This window comes from Cherax quadricarinatus, chromosome 65 (genome assembly GCF_038502225.1).
Source record: "Cherax quadricarinatus isolate ZL_2023a chromosome 65, ASM3850222v1, whole genome shotgun sequence".
Lineage (NCBI taxonomy): Eukaryota > Metazoa > Arthropoda > Malacostraca > Decapoda > Parastacidae > Cherax > Cherax quadricarinatus.
In genome coordinates, this window is record NC_091356.1 from 16,871,112 (window position 1) to 16,898,630 (window position 27,519).

A 27,519-nucleotide genomic window follows, 5' to 3' on the forward strand; every position below is an offset into this window, starting at 1 on the left:
AGTGGTGACAGTGGTTACTGTGTAGATGATGGTGGCTGCTGATGGTGGTAGTGGTGACAGTGGTTACTGTGTAGATGATGGTGGTAGTGGTGACAGTGGTTACTGTGTAGATGATGGTGGCTGCTGATGGTGGTAGTGGTGACAGTGGTTACCGTGTAGATGATGGTGGCTGCTGATGGTGGTAGTGGTTACTGTGTAGATGATGGTGGCTGCTGATGGTGGTAGTGGTTACTGTGTAGATGATGGTGGCTGCTGATGGTGGTAGTGGTGACAGTGGTTACTGTGTAGATGATGGTGGTAGTGGTGACAGTGGTTACTGTGTAGATGATGGTGGCTGCTGATGGTGGTAGTAGTGGTGACAGTGGTTACTGTGTAGATGATGGTGGCTGCTGATGGTGGTAGTGGTGACAGTGGTTACTGTGTAGATGATGGTGGCTGCTGATGGTGGTAGTGGTGACAGTGGTTACTGTGTAGATAATGGTAGTTACACTGATCACTTTGTAGATTGTAGTAGTTGAGGTGGTGGTAGTGACATCTGTAACTGTGCAAGAAAGTGGTATTTGATGTTGGTGTTTGTAGTGATTCCAGTCACTGTCTTAAGTGACGATGATACCGCTTACTGTGTAGAAGAGGGCATGTTAATGTGAAGCTGTCTACTGGTGATTGGTTGATGGTCCATGTAACTAAGTGATCTACTGGTGGCTAACTGATTGCTGATTGATGTTATTGATGACAAACTTTGCTAACTTAGTAGTGTTTCTTTCATGGGTAATGATAGAAACACTAGTACGTTGACTGCATTATTGCTTAATGAGAAAATCTAAAATAAAGTCATCTCGTATTTCTACTCAAGAATTAACTCATGTTAACTTTGAGAATTCTGGAAGCGCAATATTGTCAGTGAGAGACATGAGAAATATTTCCAGCACAAGTATCACATCATGGTCAGTGAGACTTGGGAGACATTCCACTACCAGCATCAAAATAAAAACACAAAAAGTCACGAGAAATTTTCCACGACAAGCACTCATCAATATCTGTGAGACGTATGTGAGATATTTTATAACTAGCATCAAAACGAAATCAGTAAGATATATAAGAGATACTCCACTACAGGCATCACTAAAATGAATGAGAGGGTTAAGAGAGACAATGTCTGTGAGAGACTTTAGAGATATTACACCTTAAGCATGTCACCAGTCAGCGGGAGACATTAAAGATATTGAACCAGTCATGACAACAGAGTAAGAGATATGAGAGATATTGCAGTAAGAGACATGGGAAATATTGTACCACATTCATGACACAGTGAGAAACATGAAAGATATTATACCACAGTCATGACAACACAGTAAGTGATCGATCAAAGAATTGTTTCAAAACTTCTACATGCCGTCAATGCACTGGGACGTAATAATATTACTATTATTATTATTATTATTATTATTATTATTATTCTTGCATAAATGGTTCCCAGTTCGAGTACTTATTTTACATAATATTGAATATAAAATACTAGCCAAGGGGAAAGGGTATTTGAAACACTACTCTTCTCCTGCACCATATAGTTTCATATATATTATTTTCAGTTACAGACTCTCTACATCTGTTTGCTCTTATTTTTCCTAACTGCTTTTAATACTAACAGAGAGTAAGTTTGTATGTTTTAATGTGTGTTTTGTACCTTGGTTGGTAGTTACTTGATGAGTGTTGGTGCCATAGTTGTTGCTTATTTGATGAGTGTTAGTACCATGGGTGTAGATGATGAGTGTTGCTGCAGTGGTTGCTGGTTACTTGATAAGTGTTGCTGCAATGGTTGCTGGTTACTTGAGTGTTGCTGCAATTGCTGTTGGTTATTGGTTAAGTGTGGCTGCCATGGTTGGTGGTTACTTGAGAGTTGGTATCATGGTTGGAAGTTACCTGATGAGTGTTGGTACCATGCGTTTTGGTTACTTGATGAGTGTTGCTGCCGTGGTTGCTGGTTACTTGATTTGTGTTGGTTCCATGGTTGGTAGTTACTTGTTGAGTGTTTGAACTATAGTTGGAAGTTACTTTATGAGTCATGGTACCATAGTTGGTAGTTACGTGATTAAGTGTTGGTACAATGATGCTAGTAGTTCCTGGACACTGAAGTGAAGCACAGCTCAAACACGGCGACGCTCACTCTAAAGCAGTACCTCTCTTACATCCCTGAAAATAATGTAAATGGTGAATTATATATATCTATATATATATATATATATATATATATATATATATATATATATATATATATATATATATATATATATATATATATATATATATATATATATATATATATATATATATATATATATATATATATATATATATATATATATATATATATATATATATATATATATATACACATATATACACACATACATAGAATTCGCAGAACAGGCGAAATATTCACAAACACTAATCTCAGGTGGAAGAAGACTCGAACCTACGAACCTTGGAACAAGGTACGCAGTCTCCTTCGACCTGAGATTAGTGTTTGTGAACATTTTGCCTGTTTTGCGAATTCTAAACATTGTAAAAATCTCTCGTTGGTCGATGCATGCAGGGGATGAGATGAAATAGCTACCACCACCTGCCTGAATGCTGGCTGCCTTGGACCAAAACGTCTAGCGTTGGCTGGACGCCAAGATATTGGACCAGTGTGGTACGGTGAGTAAAGCACTGGATACCTTGTACTCACCTAGTTGTGGTTGCAGGGGTCGAGTCACAGCTCCGAGCCCCGCCTTTTCACTGGCCGCTACATGAGCTTTACCATACCTCTTCTTAAACCTATGTATGGATCCTGCCTCCACTACATCACGTGTGTGTGTGTGTGTGTGTGTGTGTGTGTGTGTGTGTGTGTGTGTGTATTCACCTAATTGTACTCAACTAATTGTGGTTGCAGGGGTTGAGACTCAGTTTCTGGCCCAGCCTCTTTACTGACCGCTGCTGGGTCCTCCCTCTCCCTGCTCCATGAACTTTATCATACCTCGTCTTAAAACTATGTATGGTTCCTGCCTCCACTAAATCGCTTGCCAGACTCTTCCAATTCCTAACAACTCTGTGGCTGAAGAAATACTTCCTAACAACCCTTTGACTCATCTGAGTCTTCAGCTTCCAATTGTGACCCCTTGTTTCTGTGTCCCATCTCAGGAACATCCTGTCTCTGTCCACCTTGCCTACTCTACGAAGTATTTTATATGTCGTTATAATGTCTCCCCTGATCCTCCTGTCCTCTAGTATCGTCAGACTAATTTCCCTTAACCTCTCTTCGTAGGACATCCCCCTGAGCTCCGGAACTAGCCTTGTTGCAAACCTTTGTACTTTCTCTAATTTCTTGACGTGCTTGACCAGGCGTGTGTTCCGAAATGGTGCTGAATACTCCAGTATGGGCCTGACATACACAGTGTATAAAGTCTTGAACGATTCTGTACTGAGGTACCGGAACGCTATTCTCAGGTTTGCCAAGTGCCCATATGCCGCAGCAGTTATCTGGTTAATGTGTGTGTCTAGCGACGTACTCGGTATTATACTCACCCCTAGATCCTTCTTCTTGAGTGAGGTTTGCAGTCTTTGGCCACCTAGCCTATACTCTGTCTGCGGTCTTCTTTGCCCTTCTCCGATCTTCATGAATTTGCATTTGGCGGGGTTAAATTCCAGGAGCCAGTTGCTGGACCACGCGTCCATCCTGTCCAGGTCTCTTTGTAGACCTGTCTGGTCCGCATCTGTTTTAATTCTCCTCATTAACTTCATATCATCTGCAAACAGACACTTCTGAGTCTATCCCTTCTGTCATGTGGTTCACATATACCAAGAATAGCACTGGTCCCAGGACTGACCTCTGTGGGACCCCACTCGTCACAGGCGCCCACTGTGATACCCAATCACGGACCATGACTCGCTGTTGCCTCCCTGTTAGGTATTCTCTGATCCACTGCAGTGCCCTTCCTGTTATATGTGCCTGTTCCTCTAGCTTCTGTAATAATCTCTTGTGAGGAACTGTGTCGAAGGGCTTCTTGCAGTCCAAAGAAAATGCAATCAACCCACCCGTCCCTCGCATTTATTACTTCAGTTACCTTGTCATAAAACTCTAGTAGGTTTGTGACACAGGATTTGCCTTCCATGAATCCGTGCTGGCTGTCGTTTATAACCTTGTTCCGCTCCAGGTGCTCCACAACTCTACTCCTGATAATCTTCTCCATGGCTTTGCATACTATAGACACATCAGTGACACTGGTCTTTAGTTTAGTGCTTCATTTCTGTCTCCTTTCTTAAAGACGGGGACTGCATTTGCCATCTTCCATACCTCAGAGAGTTGCCCAGTTTCAAGGGATGTGTTGAAGATTGTGGTTAGTTGCACACAGTGTCTCTGCTCCCTCTCTAAGGACCCACGGAGAGATGTCCGGTCCCAGCGCCTTTGAGGTATCAAGGTCACTTAGGAGCTTCTTCACCTCCTCCTCAGTTGTAATTCATCCAACACTTGTTGGTATATCCCTTGTTGGTGTACCCCACTGTTTTGTCTTCCCAGTGTCCCTTCAGCCTCCACTGTAAATACTTCCTTAAATCTCATGTTGAGCTCCTAACATACTTCTTGGTCATTTCTTGTGAGCTCCCCACCTTCTTTCCTCAGCCTGATTACCTGGTCCTTGAGTGTTGTCTTCCTCCTGATGTGGCTGTAAAGCAGTTTCAGGTCAGACATGACTTTCGATGCTATGTCGTTTTCGTACTGCCACTGGGCCTCCCTCCTTATCCGTGCGTACTCGTTTCTGGCTCGTCGACTAATCTCTCTATTTTCCTGAGTCCTTTGCCTTCTGTACTTTTTCCATTCTCTAGCGCACTTAGTTTTTTGCCTCTCTACACCTTCAAGTAAACCAAGGGCTCGTTCTGTTCTTCACATTATTTCTGTTACCCTTGGGAACAAACCTTTCTTCTGCCTCCTTGCATTTTGTTGTTACGAAGTCCATCATTTTGTTTACTGACTTTCCTACCAACTCTTTTTCCCACTGAACCTCCTGCAGGAAGGTCCTCATACCTGTGTAGTCGCCCCTTTTATAGTGTGCCTTTTCCCTTCCTACTCCTGTTACCCTCTCCACTTGTAGCTCTACGATGTATGCAAAGCTCAGAATCACGTGGTCACTAGCTCCAAGGGGCCTTTCATATGTGATGTCCCCAATGTCTGAGTTACTCAGGGTGAACACAAGGTCCAGTTTTGTGGTTCATCCTCCCCTCTCTCTCTGGTCATGTCCCTAACATGTTGGTGCATGAGGTTTTCCAGTACCACATCCATTATCTTGGCCCTCCATGTTTCGGGACCCCCATGTGGCTCCAAGTTTTCCCAATCAATCTCCCTGTGGTTGAAGTCGCCCATAACCTGTAACTTTGCTCTACTCAAGTGAGCTCTTCTTGCCACCTCAGCTAGTGTGTTCACCATTACTCTGTTGCACTTATCATATTCCTCTCTTTGCCTCCTGCAGTTCTGTGGTGCATTATACATCACTGCAATGACTACCTTATGTTCCTCTGACAATTGTACCTACTATGTAGTCCCTTTCTCCAATCTCATCCATTCCAGCTACTCTGCCTTGAAAATCAATTTGACTGGATTCTTTTTTCCTCTCACAAACCACCCAATTCTCCGAAAATTTGTCAGTTGGGTCATGTCGTCCTCTCCAATTGCTTTCATGATGCTTTCAATCGTTTTTTCTCCTCCCGTTTTATTGCTTGTAAGTTTCCCCATCTACTTCTTGGAGCCCATAGACAAAAACTGCCCTCTCCCTTTAGTCCTCCCACTGTACTTCCCTGAGCATCCAGTGATATGAATTAGTTCCTGCCATTGACACGTTGCTTCCTACTGTCTCTTCCCTAACTGGTGTCCCTGTGCTTATCTGTTCCTGGACACAGCACTTGTCTGTTAGAGCCTCTGTGTATAGTTTAGCTCCTTCGTTGTCTTTGGTCCCCTCATTAGTTCCTGTTGTTCTCCCTGCCTTTTCCTGGGCCCCACTTGAGTCTGATGGAGTCATCGCATACAGTATAGCTCCTTTGTTCCCTACTGTCCCCTCATCTGTGACTGATGTAACAGTTCTTGGTCCTTTGGTTCTTTAGGCTGTTTCAGACATTTTAGTTCTACTTAGCTCTGTGTCTTAGCTTTTGCTACTGTGATTTGTAACTCCCATTTCCTGTTCTCCTCAGCTATTTTCTCTTCCATTTTCTTGCCGAGCTCTTCCATCCTCCTCCCCCACTCCTCTCTTCTCGTGAGCTCTGTCTCCCAGTCTTCTCTCCCAGGTCCACCTCCTCACTTCATCCACCAGTCCTCTGGTGTGTGTGCACAATAAAATCACAGTAAACAGGTGATATCACAATATGCAGAAAAACCACTCTGAAAAAATAGTGAAATTGCAAGTGCTTTTGTGATTTCTCACATTATCAAGGAACGATAAGAAAACAAAACATCAACAGGAAGGCATATAAAGGGGCAAGACTACACCTCACAATCACGTCACAAGAAGACTACACCTCACAGTCGCGTGATAACACTCGACTCTGTGAAACACACCTGATACTCTACCCAAGCTTTAAGGTTTTTACTTGTCTAATGTATCATTAAATTCTTCCCAAATTTTTTTAATTATAAATGAATCAAATTTTTTTCAACAAGTCGTTCGTTTCCCACCTACGCAGGGTGACCCAAAAAGAAAGAAAATCCCCAAAAACGAAAATACTTTCATCATTCAACGCTTTCACTTCACTTATACATAATCACTATTTTTGCACAGGCACCCAGATACAACAGTTTAGAAGCATATATAAAGATACACCTTCATATAACCCTATACTGCACGAATATGACAGTATCCAAAGGCAGATTTTTACGAAAGTACTTAACCTTACTCTAGAAGACGGGCAGTGGAACCAAGCTACACTTTCTGTCAGACTAGGAGGCATTGGTGTCCGCAAGTCATAACAGATTGCGTTACCTGCTTTTCTGTCCTCATGCATTGTATCCAGAGGGCTTGTAGCAGCAATTCTCCCTGAACATCTTAGGGACAAGATTGGAGTCCAGGACCAAAAGTTCATTGATGGAGCCATGATTTGGGATAATCTAACGGGCTATGAAACCAGACCTGCTCCCCCCAACAACTACAAACAGTCGCACTGGTAGATTAGATGATTGCACTGGGATGGCGTGATAGTGGAGAAAATAGCCTCAACAATGCTTCAGAGTGTGTCAGGGAAGGACAGAGCCCACCTCCTGGCAGTGAGAGCTCCTCATGCAGGAGATTTTCTGTTGGCTGTTCCCAACTCCAGCCTTGGGAGCCTCACAACAGCCGGATGCTCAGCAGTAAGGGAGCCACCCCAACTATGCAGATCTGATGGCAGCCAGAAGCATCCAGATGGTATCACACTTCAAGCCTGGACAGACGGTAAGCAGGTGGTGTGGGACTACACATGTGCATCTACCTTGGCTGATACCTATCTCCAATACACCAGGGAGGAAGGAGGGGCAGCCATCAGCTTTAGGGAGTCCCAAAAGTCTAGAAAATATGGAGAACTTGCCCATCATTATATGTTTGTTCCCATGTTCATGGGGAAAGAGTGCATCTAAGTTCCTTGAGGAGCTAGGCAAAAGACTCATCAGGGTAACTAGGGATCATAGGGCAGCTAGTTTTCTGCTCCAGCAACTCAGCGCTGCTGTTCAGAGGGGTAATGCCTGCTGTATTTTGGATATGCGCCCCAGTTTTGAAGAGCTGGATGAGATTTTCGGATTATAATCAGTAACAAACATGTAACAATATGTACAAGACATTTATCTCTCACATCTCATGTACTGTATATGCCATCTTTATATCAACAATGTATCTATTAAACCTTTTTGTACCATATTATGTAATAAAATATACCTATTGGTAAAAACAATGAAAAGATGGGGAAGTGGAGTATGCAAACGGCTTCAGGAAGAAACCCAAAAATTCTTCCTTGAAGCCTTTTTATCCACTTCTCCGAGGATATGGATCCCATAATTTACACCAGAGGTGGACCCCATCCTAAAGATACAATATAAAAATTATATATATACCGTCCTATTACACACCCCTGCAAACTGCCAATATCTCAAACCCCTCCTTCAAAGTGCAGGCATTGTACTTCCCATTTCCAGAACTCATTATAGAAATAACCGGTTTCCCTGAATCTCTTCACTAAATATTACCCTGCTCACACTCCAACAGCTCGTCAGGTCCCAATAACCTTTCGTCTCCATTCACTCCTATCTAACACGCTCACACACGCTTGCTGAAACTCCAAGCCCCTAGCCCACAAAACCTCCTTTACCCCGTCCTTCCAACCTTCTCGAGGATGACCCCTACCCCACCTTCCTTCTCCTACAAATTTATATGCTCTCCATGTCATTCTACTTTGACCCATTCTCTCTAAATGACCAAACCTCCTCAACAACCCCTCTTCAGCCCTCTGACTAATACTTTTATCTACTCCATACCTTCTCCTAAATTCCACACTTCGAATTTTCTGCATCTCTACACCACACAGGACATCTCCAGTGCTTCCAGCCGCCTTCTCACTGCAGCATTTACAACCCCAATCTTCACACCCATATAAGAGTGTTGGTACCACTATACTTTCATATATTCCCTTCTTTGCCTCCATTGATAATGTTTTTTGTCTCCACAAATACCTCAATGCACCACTCATCTTTTTTCCCTCATCAATTCTGTGATTAACCTCATCCTTCATAAACCCATCTGCTGACACATCAACTCCAAAATATCTGAAAACATTCACTTCTTCCATACTGATTCTCTCCAATGCGATATCCAATTTTTCTTTATCTAAATCATTTGATACCCCATCACCTTACTCTTATCTACGTTCACTTTCAACTTTCTACCTTTACACACTCCCAAACTCGTCCACTAACCTTTGCAACTTTTCTTTAAAATCTCCCATAAGCACAGTATCATCAGCAAAAAGTAACTGTGTCAACTCTCATTTTGTATTTGATTCTCCATAATTTAATCCCACCCCTCTCCCGAACACCCTAGCATTTACTTCTTTTACAACACCATCTATAAATATATTAAACAACCATGGTGACATTACACATCCCTGTCTAAGACCTACTTTTACCGGGAAGTAGTCTCCCTCTCTTCTACACACCCTAACCTTAAACCTCACTATCCCATAAAAACTTTTTACAGCATTTAGTAACTTACTACCTAGTCCATATACTTGCAACATTGCTCCCCTATCCACTATCATATGCCTTTTCTAAATCCATAAATGCAATGAAAACTTCCCTACCTTTATCTAAATACTGTTCACATATATGCTTCAATGTAAACACTTGATCTACACATCCCCTACCCACTCTAAAGCCTCCTTGCTCATCCGCAATCCTACTCTAAGTCAAACCTTAAATTCTTTCACTAATAACCCTTCCTTACATTTATCCTGGTATACTCAGTAAACTTATTCCCCTATAATTTTTACAATCTCTTTTGTCCCCTCTCCTTTTATATAAAGGAACTATACATGCTTTCTGACAATCCCTAGGTACCTTCCCTTCTTCCATACATTTACTAAACAAAAATACCAATCCCTCCAACACTATATCCCTTCCCCCCTGCTTTTAACATTTCTGTCATGATCCCGTCAGTTCCTGCTGCTTTACCCCCTTTCATTCTACATAATGCCTCACGCACCTCCCCCACACTTACATCCTGCTCTTGTCTACTCCTAAAAGATGTTATACCTCCCTGGCCAGTGCCTCCTTTTCTTCGTCGATATTTAAAAGTTCCTCAAAATATTCCCACCATCTACCCAATACCTCCTGCTCCCTATCTACTAACTCCCCTACTCTGTTTTTAACTGACAAATCCATTTGGTCCCTAGGCTTTCTTAACTTGTTTATCTCACTTCAAAAATTTTTCTTATTTTCATTAAAATTTCTTGACAATGCCTCTCTCATTCTATCATCTGCTTTCCTTTTGCACTCTCTCATCACTCTCTTCACCTTTCTTTTACTCTCCATATACTCTGCTCTTCTTATAACACTTCTGCTTTGTAAAAACCTCTCATTAGCTACCTTTTTCTCTTTTATCACACCTTTTACTTCATCATTCCACCAATCACTCCTCTTTCCTCCTGCACCCACCCTCCCCACTGAAACTCTCCCACCCCCTTCAGCTTTGTTTCACTTAAATCCAGGACATCCAGCTTCTTCTCATTCATAACATCCACAATCATCTCTTTCTTATCATTCACACAAGATCAACGCACATTCAAGCATCCCACTTTGATGGTTTTCTTCTTTTTAGTAGGCTGTATAAGGAAAAGGGGTTACTAGCCCATTGTTCCCGGCATTTTAGTTGACCTTCATAACACGCATGGTTTATTTATTTATTTATTTATTTATTTATTATAAATTTGTGCACACATACAGAGGTACAAAAAAAATACAGATAAGAGCAGTATGCCAAAGCCACTTATACTATGCATAGCATTACGGGCTGGCTTAAAATTAACTTAAGATTAACTAAGCAATGATGAAGTCAGTGATAAAACATTAATGTAAACAGATTACTATAAAGCACAAGTGAGTATTACAAAGACAGGTCATATGAAGGATTCTGTTAGGTAGTGTATTTAAAAAATAATAAAGTTAGATTGGGTTTTAGGTTTAACATTTATGTGATATAATTGTGAGAAACATTTAAGATATACAATTTATAAGGTTCAGTTATTCAGTATTTATTTGGTTTTGGGTGAGTAAGTGATCTTTGAGTAGAGACTTGAACTTATAAACAGGTAGTGTTTCTTTTATATTTACAGGTAATGAATTCCAGATTTTAGGGCCTTTTATGTGCATTGAGTTTTTGCATATTGTGAGATGAACACGAGGAACATCAAAGAGTGATCTGTGTCTTGTGTTATGGTCATGTGCTCTGTTGAGGTTGGCAAGGAGATGTTTGAGGGGAGGGTTAATATCAGAGTTAAGTGTTCTATGTATGTAATAGGTGCAGTAATAAGTATGGATGTTTTGTATGGTGAGTAGGTTTAGTGTATTGAATATTGGTGGAGTGTGCTGCCTGTAGTGAGAATTTGTTATCATTCTAACTGCAGCCTTTTGTTGGGTAATTAGTGGTCTGAGATGGTTAACTGTTGTTGAGCCCCATGCACAAATTCCATAGGTGAGATAGGGGTAAATAAGAGAGTGATATAGGGCCAGGAGGGCTGACTGTGGAACATAGTACCGTATCTTCGATAGTATGCCTACAGTCTTGGAAATTTTCTTAGAAATTTAAAGAAAAGATTCTTATTCCACTTCCACATGGATATGAAAGGTAAAGCAATAAGACAAGATCTGTTAAGATAAAATCAAAGAAAACTCAGATGAGTGTGTATATATAAACGTGTACATGTATGTGCAGTGTGACCTAGGTGTAAGGAGAAGTAACAAGACGTACCTGATTTCTTGCATGAATCCAGTTTATATAAACCAAAAGAAATTCATATTTTCAAAACTGCTTTTTATGAAACATGATTCTATTATATTCCTGTCGACCATGGATTTGCTTGATGCAACTCCCTCAGCCTTTTGAAAATCAACTGGATGGTTAAAAATCTCTCAAATGAATAAACAGAGCCTTAAAATCTTGTGCAGTATTTATGTTTTAATATTAGTTCGAAACTTTTGCCAGTTTGACGTAATAAACTTTATCGCATATTTTATAAGGAATCTTATAGACACATCCGTCAGCATTTTGGGGGGATTTTTTTATCAAAAGTTTTTCTACTGTATCAAGATTTTTAAATACAACTTTGATATTAAAAGTCTTAAGACGTGAAGGCATATCAATTAAGTTTTCATGGTAAGGGAGAACCAACGTATTTTTTGTTGAATAAAGCTGGTTGTCCCTTTTTGAATTGTAAAAAGTATTTCTGGAAATTTTAAAGGATTTATCAGTTAAGCTTCTTGGGTATTTTAGATCATTAGCCATTTCATAAATTTTGAAGATTTCTTCATCTATGAATTCTGGACTACAAATACGTAAGGTTCTCAGAAACATGGATGAGAATACTGACAGTTTAACACTATCTTGATATGTAGAATAATAGTGTACATAGGAACAGTTATTTGTTGGTTTTCTGTAAATTTTAAATTTGAGTTCGTTGTTAACCTTAATAATTAAAACATCTAGGAAAGGCATTGAGTTTTCTTCGAACTCAACAGTAAAATTTGTAGAATGAGCCAAACCATTTAGTTTACCGAAGAAATTGTTTATATCTATATTTTTAGGCACAAGACACAAAATATCATCAACATATCTATACCACTTTGCTCTATTAGGAAGGATTATGTTAAGCAATCTTGTCTCAAAAAATTCCATGTATAAATTACTAGGAACAAGTGAGAGAGGATTTCCCATTGCCATACCAAACCTCTGAGTGTAAAACTCGTCATTAAACACAATTTTGCATCAATAATAGAAAGCTTAAAAAGTTTAATGATAGTGGGAGCTGATAATGGTAAATTGTAATTAACAAGTTCTTCAGATATGAAGCTTAATAAATCATCAACTAGAACTTTTGTAAACAGGGAAGTAACGTCAAAACTAACCATACTGAAATCATTTCAGTCAGTCAAGGTGCTTCATTAATCCACTAAATCTAAGTTTTTTGACGCTGAAGTTAGAATTTTTTCAAAATATATTGAATAGATTTCTATGGAGAACAGTCATACAAACTGAAAAGTGTGTATTTTACGCGATAAAGTTTGGAAAACTATAATTTTCTTAATTTGGTTCGATTATTAAATAAATTTTTGTACAGTTTTATGTTTTTGAGCCTTCATTACCCCCGAGATTTTCATTTTTACCCCATATGGGGTAATTTACTCCAGTTCCCTGACCCCTGTATTAACCCATGATGCATTTCCACACGAGTTATTTTAATCCTTCAGTAACTTCATTCAAGTTCAGTTTCATCTTTGGGTAAGAGTACAAAATACCGACGAAGATATAATAAAACATGTGAGTTGCTCCAAGCCTTGATCTAGAAGTTTGAAGCAGTGTATTAGAAAGCATAGAAGCACATAGTAGGGATGACCATTACAAGGAAGAACAACTAACCCAAAGACGAGATCTGAAAAGTTCTTTGATTACAATAAGTAGCAATTTTAATATTAAAAATCTTAGCCAAATTCTTCCCCACCAAGACACCGCCATCACCTAGAAGTGGAAAATTGGATCAGTACTGTGGACCTACTGGCTCATACCAACTTCCAACGGAGGGAAGGGGCGAAGGGGTTGTGACCCCCATCCCATTTCTCACAGAATGGGGGAGGGGTGAGTTGCATACCATACCAAACAGCTATGACGAGACACACCGTCGTTCTGCTGACTAGAACTCACAAAACAACTCAGTCGATTGTTGGTGTAAGAAAACTCCTATTTTAAGACATTCTAGAAAAGACAACCACAAGTTCTTAGTGTAATGATATAGATAGCAGGATAAATTAAATTAAGTTAGGTATACCTCTGAGTTGAGGAAGACTTCTTTGAATTAGGACCATAACTTAAACTGGTATCGAATTTGCCAGACATAATGGCTAGACACTAGGTCAGCGATTTATTTCACACCCAGAAAGTGACCCGCAAAGCTAGTCGGAGTTAGCTGCAGGAAAAAAGTTACTGGAGCAATGCCATGCAATATTGAAATACATTGAAACAGTCTTAACGGAAGTGCCTATCAGCACTAACTCTTATCTGTGCTCTGATAATTCAAGGAATAGTTGAGGCAGGCACACCACGTTGAAACACAAGCAAGGTGACTCTGCCGAGTGAGACATCAACAGTAATTTTCCCTGCCGTGGTATATTATTAACCGCGGATGCAATACAAAGTTTAAGGGAGAATTCATTGAGTGACTGTGGAGTTGAGTAACGTTGAAATGAATCGACGGGTATGTTTACTCAACAGTTTAACTTATCCAGTAATAGAGAACGTTAGTGTATCCGACGAACTGTCCACAGTATTCTAAGACAGTGTTTAACGTGACTAAAGCAACGAACAGAAGTTGGGATGTCCTTGTGATCCATCGAGGTACAGCAGTAGTATCTTCAATATTGCCACTGGATATCGTCATCCAGACGACCTGGCTTACAGACACTGCATTGGTTAGAGTTAGGGATGCTACAGAAATACTGACTTTGCTTCTTGATGATGCCATAATATATCGACGATCTGCCCACTCCAGGTAAATCACATGATCTCATTAGGTGTCATATACCTGATATAGTGGATCATATGAAGCTAGAGTACGTGTTTAACTATTGTTACTTCTGTCCACAACAGCTACGGAGGATATATGGACGGCTGTGTGAAGGAAAGACTACAGTGTGCAACTGCTGTGGCCTTTAGGTCATCTACCCTTAAGATAAGTTATGTGTAATTATTAACTCTCACCTAAAATTCATAAATTGTCATTTAGTCTTAGTTTCCACATGCAGCTTTCTCTACCCTTCATAATCCAGCTAGCTTAGCCTCGTTAACTCGACTGTACCACTATATAAACTACGTCTGTGATCATATCAGTAGAACTGAAGAAACTATTCATGGCAAAGCATTTCCTCAGTGAAATATCCCAATACTGAATGTGTTTTCCTTTACTCTCACTCTAATAGATTTCATTCGATTTCACCCACAAAAATGTTAATTTCTATTTTTGTATTATCATCAGTATTAAACAAATTCTTCAAGGATTCTCTCTATTCCCCTAATATCTCTATATCTTTAATTAATACGAAATTAGTATTATTCACTCTTAAGAAATTCAACCATCTGGTGTCTTGGTTTCTCTCCCAAACTGTCGTAGTCTCACATTTCTGGAAAACTACTTTCATCTGCTTCCTTGGATTCCAAGTCACTATTTTTCCTTTCCTCCACACAATACACTTTCCTCTTAATAATTTTGAATTAAATTAAAGCATCTTAATATTCTGCTTCACACAATTATTCTTCCATACATTTCTATAATGTATAGCACTCATATTTGTATATTTGCTCTCCTTTCATAAATAATTATACATTACTCCACTAATCAATATTGTTGCTTCCTGACCTGTCCGTCTTAGTCCACTAAACTCTTGTGTACACACAAACTTTAATCTTCAATACATCATATTGTTTACATTTAGGTAATTTAGTGGTATAAAGGTTAGACTCAAGAATAATAAATTTCTTTTTATTGAACATGAGTGATTTTCAATATATTTTATATTATTATCTGTCTTTGAATTTGTATGGTAATTTACCTTTCTTATAGTGGAACACAACACTGGCAACCAGTTGTACACACATTACTAGAAGATTCAGTACTGAGACATTTTGTTTTACACAGTCCAGTTGCATTTTGAACATGGCAGGTTGGCTGTTGCAGGTAACATACTGTTGAAGAAAATATCAGTTAAATTCAAGTAACATTGAAATTGAAGCTTAAAAAAAAATATCCAAACTTAATTTAAAAAAAAATTAATAAAAAATATTTAAAAAATAGCAAAACGGGTTTAATTAATTAATCCAGGAAATAATAATAATAATAATAATAATAATAATAATAATAATAATAATAATAACAATAATAATAATAATAATAATATACCATGTAAAATCTCGCCTTAAGTCAGACATGGTTCCTGCATATTTATAAATGAGTTGATTACTTACTGTCACAACAAGTGCAGTTTGTGTTACAAGTATATGCTGAATTCACTTCCGTTGCTAGATCAACAAGGCACTGTCTGCTGTCAACACATATTCCAGTGGCACAATTTGAGGATGAAGCACAGCTGACCATTCTTAAAGAGCAACACTTACAGGCGCCGTTGCTACACCCTCCAGTTACCTCAGTTTCCTCAGAGAGGCAAGACACTCTGCACGTGCCGTATCCACTATCACAAGACGGCTGCTGTTCACTACAAGCTGTTCAACAAGAATGAAAGTAAACTATAAAACAACAACAATGAGTCACATTTTATTAACAATTCTTATGTTGTTAATTTTAATTTTAACCAATTTCTGGCAAATGCAAGCCACAGAATGTAATTTTTCAACATCTTAAGAATGTAATTCAGTAACTGCAGTAAGTACAAGAGTTCATAGCATACATCCTGGTAAATGTTAAATTGTCAGAAGCAGATTTATGAACACCCTGTTGAACATGAATTGTGAACACCATATTGAACATGAATTGTGAACACCATGTTAAACATGAATTGTGAACACTGTTGAACATGAATTATGAACACCCTGTTGAACATGAATTATGAACACCCTGTTGAACATGAATTATGAACACCCTGTTGAACATGAATTATGAACACCCTGTTGAACATGAATTATGAACACCCTGTTGAACATGAATTATGAACACCCTGTTGAACATGAATTATGAACACCCTGTTGAACATGAATTATGAACACCCTGTTGAACATGAATTATGAACACCCTGTTGAACATGAATTATGAACACCCTGTTGAACATGAATTATGAACACCCTGTTGAACATGAATTATAAACACCCTGTTGAACATGAATTATGAACACCCTGTTGAACATGAATTGTGAACACCATGTTGAACATGAATTGTGAACACCCTGTTGAACATGAATTATGGAGACCCTGTTGAACATGAATTATGAACACCATGTTGAACATGAATTATAAACACCCTGTTGAACATGAATTATGAACACCCTGTTGAACATGAATTACAAACACCTTGTTTAATATGAATTATGAAACCCTGTTGAGTATGAATTATGAACCCTGTTGAACATGAATTATGAACCCTGTTGAACATGAAATATGAACCCTGTTGAACATGAAATATGAACCCTGTTGAACATGAAATATGAATACCGACATTAAGCATGAAATATAAGCGCATTACTGAACATGAATTATAGACACTGAACATGAATTATGAACAGTGCTGAACATGAATTATGAACACTGCTGAGCATGAATTATGAACATTGCTGAACATGAATTATGAACACTGCTGAACATGAATTATGAACACTGCTGAACATGAATTATGAACACTGCTGAACATGAATTATGAACACTGCTGAACATGAATTATGAACACTGCTGAACATGAATTATGAACACTGCTGAACATGAATTATGAACACTGCTGAGAATGAATTATGAACACTGCTGAACATGAATTATGAACACTGCTGAACATGAATTATGAACACTGTTGAACATGAATTATGAACACTGCTGAACATGAATTATGAACACTGCTGAATATGAATTATGAACACTGCTGAACATGAATTATGAACACTGCTGAACATGAATTATGAACACTGCTGAACATGAATTATGAACACTGCTGAACATGAATTATGAACACTGCTGAACATGAATTATGAACACTGCTGAAGATGAATTATGAACACTGCTGAACATGAATTATGAACACTGCTGAACATGAATTATGAACACTGCTGAACATGAATTATGAACACTGCTGAACATGAATTATGAACACTGCTGAACATGAATTATGAACACTGCTGAACATGAATTATGAACACTGCTGAACATGAATTATGAACACTGCTGAACATGAATTATGAACACCCCGTGGAACATAAATCATTACCATCCTGTTGAACATGAACTCATATATCCAACTGTTCAGTAAAATGTACTTGTAAATATATAAAAATAAATTTAAAATATTTACATAAAGAAAATAAAATACCTGGTTGATACATGAAGTAATAAATGAGATGTTAAAATATTATTGTGAATTTTGAAAAAATCAAATATGATTATTTGTAATGAAAATTAAAATAAAAGTGAATTATAGTATTTTAGGAAGTAACAACTGTATACACAGCGAGGTGTATACCTCAGTGGTATATACACAACGAGGTGTATACCTCAGTGGTATATACACAACGAGGTGTATACCTCAGTGGTATATACACAGCGAGGTGTATACCTCAGTGGTATATACACAGCGAGGTGTATACCTCAGTGGTATATACACAGCGAGGTGTATACCTCAGTGGTATATACACAGCGAGGTGTATACCTCAGTGGTATATACACAGCGAGGTGTATACCTCAGTGGTACATACACAACGAGGTGTATACCTCAGTGGTATATACACAACGAGGTGTATACCTCAGTGGTATATACACAGCGAGGTGTATACCTCAGTGGTATATACACAGCGAGGTGTATACCTCAGTGGTATATACACAGAGGTGTATACCTCAGTGGTATATACACAGCGAGATGTATACCTCGGTGGCATATACACAGCGAGGTGTATACCTCAGTGATATATACACAGCGAGGTGTATACCTCAGTGGTATATACACAACGAGGTGTATACCTCAGTGGTATATACACAACGAGGTGCATACCTCAGTGGTATATACACAGCGAGGTGTATACCTCAGTGGTATATACACAGCGAGGTGTATACCTCAGTGGTATATACACAGCGAGGTGTATACCTCAGTGGTATATACACAGCGAGGTGTATACCTCAGTGGTATATACACAACGAGGTGTATACCTCAGTGGTATATACACAACGAGGTGTATACCTCAGTGGTATATACACAGCGAGGTGTATACCTCAGTGGTATATACACAGCGAGGTGTATACCTCAGTGGTATATACACAGAGGTGTATACCTCAGTGGTATATACACAGCGAGATGTATACCTCGGTGGCATATACACAGCGAGGTGTATACCTCAGTGATATATACACAGCGAGGTGTATACCTCAGTCGTATATACACAGCGAGGTGTATACCTCAGTGGTATATACACAGGTGTATACCTCAGTGGTATATACACAGCGAGGTGTATACCTCAGTGGTATATACACAGCGAGGTGTATACCTCAGTGGTATGTACACAGAGGTGTATACCTCAGTGGTATATACACAGCGAGATGTATACCTCAGTGGTATATACACAACGAGGTGTATACCTCAGTGGTATATACACAGCGAGGTGTATACCTCAGTGGTATATGCACAGCGATGTGTATACCTCAGTGGTATATACACAACGAGGTGTATACCTCAGTGGTATATACACAGCGAGGTGTATACCTCAGTAATATATACACAGCGAGGTGTATACCTCAGTGGTATATACACAGCGAGGTGTATACCTCAGTGGTATGTACACAGCTAGGTGTATACCTCAGTGGTATATACACAGAGAGGTGTATACCTCAGTGGTATATACACAGCGAGATGTATACCTCAGTGGTATATACACAGCGAGGTGTATACCTCAGTAATATATACACAGCGAGGTGTATACCTCAGTGGTATATACACAGCGAGGTGTATACCTCAGTGGTATGTACACAGCTAGGTGTATACCTCAGTGGTATATACACAGCGAGGTGTATAACTCAGTGGTATATACACAGCGAGGTGTATACCTCAGTGGTATATACATAGCGAGATGTATACCTTAGTGGTATATACACAGCGAGGTGTATACCTCAGTGATATATTCACAGCGAGGCGTATACCTCAGTGGTATATACACAGCGAGGTGTATACCTCAGTGGTATATACAGAGCGAGATGTATAAATCAGTGGTATATACACAGCGAGGTGTATACCTCAGTGGTATATACACAGCGAGGTGTATACCTCAGTGGTATATACAGAGCGAAGTGTATACCTCAGTGGTATATACACAGCGAGGTGTATACCTCAGTGGTACATACACAGAGAGGTGTATACCTCAGTGGTACATACACAGCGAGGTGTATACCTCAGTTGTATACACCTAGGTAATATATACCAATAAATTGGTTTAAGAAGACAAGTGAGCATGATACTCAACTAGGTAAACCACTACCTACTAACAATACAGGAAACATGTGACCACATTGTCTACCTGTGACCACATTGTCTACCTGTGACCACATTGTCTATCTGTGACCACATTGTCTACCTTTATCCCCATGTCAAATACGTCCTTTTGTCAGGTCAAAGTGTGTCACTCACACTCCGCTCTCCGCCTATATATATTGGCATTTTAATCTCTGTGTTACAAGTGATCAATGTTTCAGGACGTTTTGTAATAAATATTTCTCAGTGTTTGCTCATGTGTCTTTTGAAACATACATCCCAGTGCTCTAGAAACATATATCCCAGTGCTCTTGAAACATATATCCCAGTGCTCTTGAAACATACATCCCAGTGCTCTTGAAACATATATCCCAGTGCTCTTGAAACATATATCCCAGTGCTCTTGAAACATATATATCAGTGCTCTTGAAACATACATCCCAGTGCTCTTGAAACATACATCCCAGTGCTCTAGAAACATATATCCCAGTGTTCTTGAAACATATATCCCAGTGCTCTTGAAACATACATCCCAGTGCTCTTGAAACATACATCCCAGTGCTCTAGAAACATACATCCCAGTGCTCTTGAAACATATATCCCAGTGCTCTTGAAACATATATATCAGTGATCTTGAAACATGTATCCCAATGCTCTTGAAACATATATCCCAGTGCTCTTGAAACATGTATCCCAGTGCTCTTGAAACATATATCCCAGTGCTCTTGAAACATATATCCCAGTGCTCTTGAAACATATATCCCAGTGCTCTTGAAACATATATCCCAGTGCTCTTGAGACATACATCCCAGTGCGCTTGAAACATATATCCCAGTGCTCTTGAAACATATATCCCAGTGCTCTTGAAACATATATCCCAGTGCTCTTGAAACATACATCCCAGTGCTCTTGAAACATATATCCCAGTGCTCTTGAAACATATATCCCAGTGCTCTTGAAACATATATCCCAGTGCTCTTGAAACAAGTATCCCAGTGCTCTTGAAACATATATCCCAGTGCTCTTGAAACATACATCCCAGTGCTCTTGAAACATATATCCCAGTGCTCTTGAAACACATATCCCAGTGCTCTTGAGACATATATCCCAGTGCTCTTGAAACATGTATCCCAGTGCTCTTGAAACATATATCCCAGTGCTCTTGAAACATATATCCCAGTGCTCTTGAAACATATATCCCAGTGCTCTTGAAACATGTATCCCAGTGCTCTTGAAACATACATCCCAGTGCTCTTGAAACATATATCCCAGTGCTCTTGAAACATATATCCCAGTGCTCTTGAAACATATATCCCAGTGCTCTTGAAACATACATCCCAGTGCTCTTGAAACATATATCCCAGTGCTCTTGAAACATATATCCCAGTGCTCTTGAAACATACATCCCAGTGCTCTTGAAACATATATCCCAGTGATCTTGAAATATATATCCCAGTGCTCTTGAAACATATATCCCAGTGCTCTTGAAACATACATCCCAGTGCTCTTGAAACATATATCCCAGTGTTCTTGAAACATATGTCCCAGTGCTCTTGAAACATATATCCTAGTGCTCTTGAAACATACATCCCAGTGCTCTTGAAACATATATCCCAGTGCTCTTGAAACATATATCCCAGTGATCTTGAAATATATATCCCAGTGCTCTTGAAACATATATCCCAGGGCTCTTGAAATATATATCCCAGTGCTCTTGAAACTTATATCTCAGTGCTCTTGAAACATGTATCACAGTGCTCTTGAAATATATATCCCAGTGCTTTTGAAACATATATCCCAGGGCTCTTGAAATATATATCCCAGTGCTCTTGAAACATATATTCCAGGGCTCTTGAAACATATATCCCAGTGCTCTTGAAACATATATCCCAGGCTCTTGAAATAAATATCCCAGTGTTCTTGAAACATATATCCCAGTGCTCTTGAAACGAATATCCCAGTGCTCTTGAAACGAATATCCCAGTGCTCTTGAAACGAATATCCCAGTGCTCTTGAAACGAATATCCCAGTGCTCTTGAAACATATATCCCAGTGCTCTTGAAATGTATATCCCAGTGCTCTTGAAACATATATCCCAGTGTTCTTGAAACGTACATCCCAGTGCTCTTGAAATGTATATCCCAGTGCTCTTGAAACGTACATCCCAGTGCTCTTGAAATGTATATTCAAGTGCTCTTGAAACATATATCTCAGTGCTCTTGAAACATATATCCAAGTGCTCTTGAAACATACATCCGAGTGCTCTTGAAACGTACATCCCAGTGCTCTTGAAACATACATCCCAGTGCTCTTGAAATGTATATCCCAGTTCTCTTGAAACATATATCCCAGTGCTCTTGAAACTTATATCCCAGTGCTCTTGAAACGTATATCCCAGTGCTCTTGAAACGAATATCCCAGTGCTCGTGAAACATATATCCCAGTGCTCTTGAAATGTAGATTCCAATGCTCTTGAAACATACATCCCAGTCCTCTTGAAACGTACATCCAAGTGCTCTTGAAATGTATATCCCAGTGCTCTTGAAACATATATCCCAGTGCTCTTGAAACGTACATCCCAGTGCTCTTGAAATGTATATCCCAGTGCTCTTGAAATATACATCCCAGTGCTCTTGAAACGTACATCCCAGTGCTCTTGAAACATACATCCCAGTGCACTTGAAATGTATATCCAAGTGCTCTTGAAACATATATCCCAGTGCTCTTGAAACATATATCCCAGTGCTCTTGAAACATACATCCGAGTGCTCTTGAAACGTACATCCCAGTGCTCTTGAAACATATATCCCAGTGCTCTTGAAACGTATGTCCCAGTGCTCTTGAAATGTATATCCCAGTGCTCTTGAAACATATATCCCAGTGCTCTTGAAACGCATGTCCCAGTGCTCTTGAAACGTATATCCCAGTGCTCTTGAAACGTACATCCCAGTGCTCTTGAAGCGTATATCCCAGTGCTCTTGAAACGTACATCCTAGTGCTCTTGAAGCGTATATCCCAGTGCTCTTGAAACGTACATCCCAGTGCTCTTGAAACGTACATCCCAGTGCTCTTGAAATGTATATCCCAGTGCTCTTGAAACATATATCCCAGTGCTCTTGAAACGTATGTCCCAGTGCTCTTGAAAGATATATCCCAGTGCTCTTGAAACGTACATCCCAGTGCACTTGAAACGTACATCCCAGTGCTTTTGAAACGTATATCCCCGTGCACTTGAAACGTACATCCCAGTGCTCTTGAAACGTATATCCCAGTGCTCTTGAAACGTATATCCCCGTGCTCTTGAAACGTATATCTCAGTGCTCTTGAAACGTATATCCCAGTGCTCTTGAAACCTACATCCCAGTGCTCTTGAAACCTACATCCCAGTGCTCTTGAAACCTACATCCCAGTGCTCTTGAAACCTACATCCCAGTGCTCTTGAAACGTATATACCAGTGCTCTTGAAACCTACATCCCAGTGCTCTTGAAACGTATATCCCAGTGCTCTTGAAACCTACATCCCAGTGCTCTTGAAACCTACATCCCAGTGCACGGTGACAAACTAGTTCTGCTCAGCCTTAATGACCCTCGTATAGATGGAAAACTTGAAACACAATTAATCATCCAACTATAAGCTCTTCAAACACTTGTCACATATAAGTTTGGTATATAATATTTTACAAAGTGGGTCTGTGTGTCAGAGAAAAGTGTCAGGCATATGAACAAAAGATGCACTTACTGAGTCATCATATGACTAAGACCTGACATAGGAAAGATTTTCTCTATTGCTAGACGAATGAAAGACTTCCATAAGAGGTGTACATATTAAAATTTACAGCACAGAAAAAAATACAGTAGATATTTTACGTTACATATTGGTATCCTTATATTAAAATCAATGTGATTTGAAATGACTGTATTAATACAGCTGTAGTCGGAGATTTTCTTTAAAAACCTGCTCATAAATGAATCGGAATGTCAATCATTTGTGTCTGGCGTTTACCTGGAGAGAGTTCCGGGGGTCAACGCCCCCGCGGCCCGGTCTGTGACCAGGCCTCATGGTGGATCAGAGCCTGATCAACTAGGCTGTTACTGCTGGTTGCACGCAATCCAACGTACGAGCCACAGCCCGGCTGGTCAGGTACCTACTTTAGGTGCCCCGAGATTCAAGGGCAAGAAAAGTATGTTCTGCTTTCTGATCAGATGATACGAAATGACGTGATGGCTGATCAGTACGAGATGGCTGATCAATATGTGATGGCTGATCAGTACGTTATGGCTGATCAATACGTGATGGCTGATCAATACGTGATGGCTGATCAATATGAAATTGCTGATCAATGCGGTTTGGAGATATTTTTATGAGAGACGAAGTGAACCATAGAATTGATGAAGGCAAAAAAAAACTGGATAGTTCAGCGAGACATTCTTAGAGACAAGGAACTTTATCCATGGAGGCAAGAATGGAAGGGGCATTGTATACCTGAGTATATTGGTACCTATACTGTTGCATGAGTGTGCCGCAAGCTGGAGGCAGTGGAGATGTCGTCTTTGAGGGCAATGTGTGATGTGAATATTATGCAGAGAATTCAGAATTCGGAGATTAGTAAGAGAGGTGTGTGTCGGTTTCTCAAAATTATTATTCAGAGGGCTGAGGAGGATTTGTTGAGAGGTTTCGAGATTTAGGGAGGGTTGAGAAAATTAGGATGATGAGATCTAATAAATATTGGGTGGAGGACAGAATATGTAGAGGTCGTCCAAGGCAAGGTTGGAAGAAGGGAATAATGGAGATTTAGCGTGCTAGCTGCTTGGACACCCATCATGCTTGTGTGAGCATATTAGACACGAGTGAGACAAGTATATCACGTGTAATTACGAACGTTTAGTTGATTTTCTTTAATTTTTTAAAGTGACAATTTTACTTGTGTTAAACTTGATTTTTATATTTTATTTCATTTCCTTATAGAACATCTGATGAAGGGGTGGAGTTAATTTCGAAAATTCATTATTAATATATGCAAATAACCCGCACATAGGAGATAGAAGCTCATGACGTTTCGGTCCGACTTGAAGTGGGGGGAGTAGTAGTAGACAGAAAGAGGAAGGAATTGAGACAATAGTAGTTATAGTGGTAGTAGTAGCAGTAATGTAGTAGTTATAGTGGTAGTAGTAGTAGTAATGTAGTAGTAGTAGTAATGTAGTAGTAGTAGCAATGTAGTAGTAGTAGTAATGTAGTAGTAGTAATGTAGTAATAGTAGTTATAGTGGTAGTAGTAACAGTAATGTAGTAGTTATGGTGGTAGTAGTAACTAATGTAGTTATGGTGGTAGTAGTAACAGTAATGTAGTAGTTATGGTGGTAGTAGTAACAGTAATGTAGTAGTTATGGTGGTAGTAGTAACAGTAATGTAGTAGTTATGGTGGTAGTAGTAACAGTAATGTAGTAGTTATCGTGGTAGTAGTAACAGTAATGTAGTAGTTATGGTGGTAGTAGTAACAGTAATGTAGTAGTTATAGTGGTAGTAGTAACAGTAATGTAGTAGTTATGGTGGTAGTAGTAACAGTAATGTAGTAGTTATGGTGGTAGTAGTAACAGTAATGTAGTAGTTATAGTGGTAGTAGTAACTGTAATGTAGTAGTTATAGTGGTAGTAGTAACAGTAATGTAGTAGTTATGGTGGTAGTAGTAACAGTAATGTAGTAGTTATGGTGGTAGTAGTAACAGTAATGTAGTAGTTATGGTGGTAGTAGTAACAGTAATGTAGTAGTAGTAGTTATGGTGGTAGTAGTAGCAGTAATGTAGTAGTTATAGTGGTAGTAGTAACAGTAATATAGTAGTTATGGTGGTAGTAGTAGCAGTAATGTAGTAGTTATAGTGGTAGTAGTAACAGTAATGTAGTAGTTATGGTGATAGTAGTAACAGTAATGTAGTAGTTATAGTGGTAGTAGTAACAGTAATGTAGTAGTTATGGTGGTAGTAGTAACAGTAATGTAGTAGTTATGGTGGTAGTAGTAACAGTAATGTAGTAGTTATAGTGGTAGTAGTAACTGTAATGTAGTAGTTATAGTGGTAGTAGTAACAGTAATGTAGTAGTTATGGTGGTAGTAGTAACAGTAATGTAGTAGCTATGGTGGTAGTAGTAACAGTAATGTAGTAGTAGTAGTTATAGTGGTAGTAGTAGCAGTAATGTAGTAGTTATAGTGGTAGTAGTAGCAGTAATATAGTAGTTATGGTGGTAGTAGTAGCAGTAATGTAGTAGTTATAGTGGTAGTAGTAACAGTAATGTAGTAGTTATGGTGATAGTAGTAACAGTAATGTAGTAGTTATAGTGGTAGTAGTAACAGTAATGTAGTAGTTATGGTGGTAGTAGTAACAGTAATGTAGTAGTAGTAGTTATGGTGGTAGTAGTAGCAGTAATGTAGTAATAGTAAAAGTAGAAATGTAGGGAAGTAAATATTCTTCCCTCAGTATAAATGTTTGACTTACTTAGTGCTATGTGGCACTAAAAATATTAACCGATATTATTTTAAGGAAGTCTTTTTATGTTATGAATATTCTGTGTAATTCTTTGATCATACAATACTCTAGTTTATATTTTTAAATGCATAAGTATCTTTAAGTTAAATGACTTTTGACTTCGTTTTTAATTAGCGACATAATACGACAAAATTCTCGAAGAGTTCCTAGTCCTTAAAGCATTGATGGCGATATTCTGTGATCGACTTGGTGCTCAGTGTTCAGCCATGGGTTGTTTATGGCTAGGAAATTTTTTGGTAAGGGGTGCAATGCAGTCGCAATACAACTGCAATGTAACTGCAATATTGCATAGCTTCTGACGATGCACAAAATACGAAAGATCTAGAGCTAAAGATTTCCATCCCCACGTGGCTTGTTCTGCATTAGAAATTGGTCAGTGTAAACATATGTTCAGGAATAATGATGCTCATTCATATTTCCCAATTGTTTATGTGGTTTACAATACAGACAAGATGAAGAATTAGACAAATGTGCAACATCTGGGTATCTTTACTATCGATATTTTTCCATTTAGTGGCTTTCCATACAATTTCAAGGAGATGTCCTTGAATTCGTATTGATAAAGCCACTGAATGGTGTAACGTCTAGAGTAAAGACCCAGATGTTGCACTTGTGTTTAATACGTCATACTTCCCAGTGTCTCAAATGTACGCTCACACTAAAGCCTCAGTAAGAATCGTATAAGATAATTAAAATTAGACAATCTCTACTTACTATCGCAGCAAATACAGCTACTTCCTTTACACGAGAAGTTTCCAATTGGATTAGGACATCTTCTCATATCCCTGCACTCGCCAGGGCAACTAGACTGGTCTTCACATCTGGCCAGACGCGTCGTGCAACACTTGCAGCCAGTTCCTCCGCAGCTTCTGTGGATTTCACGCTCGAAGCTGTCACACTGTTGTTTGCAAACTCCGTGCCCATCGTCACAGAAAGGATGGGCGTTGCACTCTGATGAAATATATATGTTGCATGAGACACATCATCGTGAGTGTTGATATCTGCGTAGCTACTAT

The 27,519-nt window shown here is 39.2% G+C and overlaps 1 long non-coding RNA gene across 1 annotated transcript; it reads right to left on the minus strand.

Moving 5' to 3' along the window:
• Window positions 1-1,425: 1,425 nt before the first annotated feature.
• On the minus strand, window positions 1,426-27,454 carry LOC128700609 (uncharacterized). The gene is made up of 4 exons (XR_008408782.2): window positions 27,218-27,454; window positions 15,768-16,022; window positions 15,356-15,488; window positions 1,426-2,190 (listed from the first exon to the last, which is right to left on the minus strand). It is a non-coding gene; the product is annotated as an uncharacterized lncRNA (long non-coding RNA).
• Window positions 27,455-27,519: the final 65 nt, after the last annotated feature.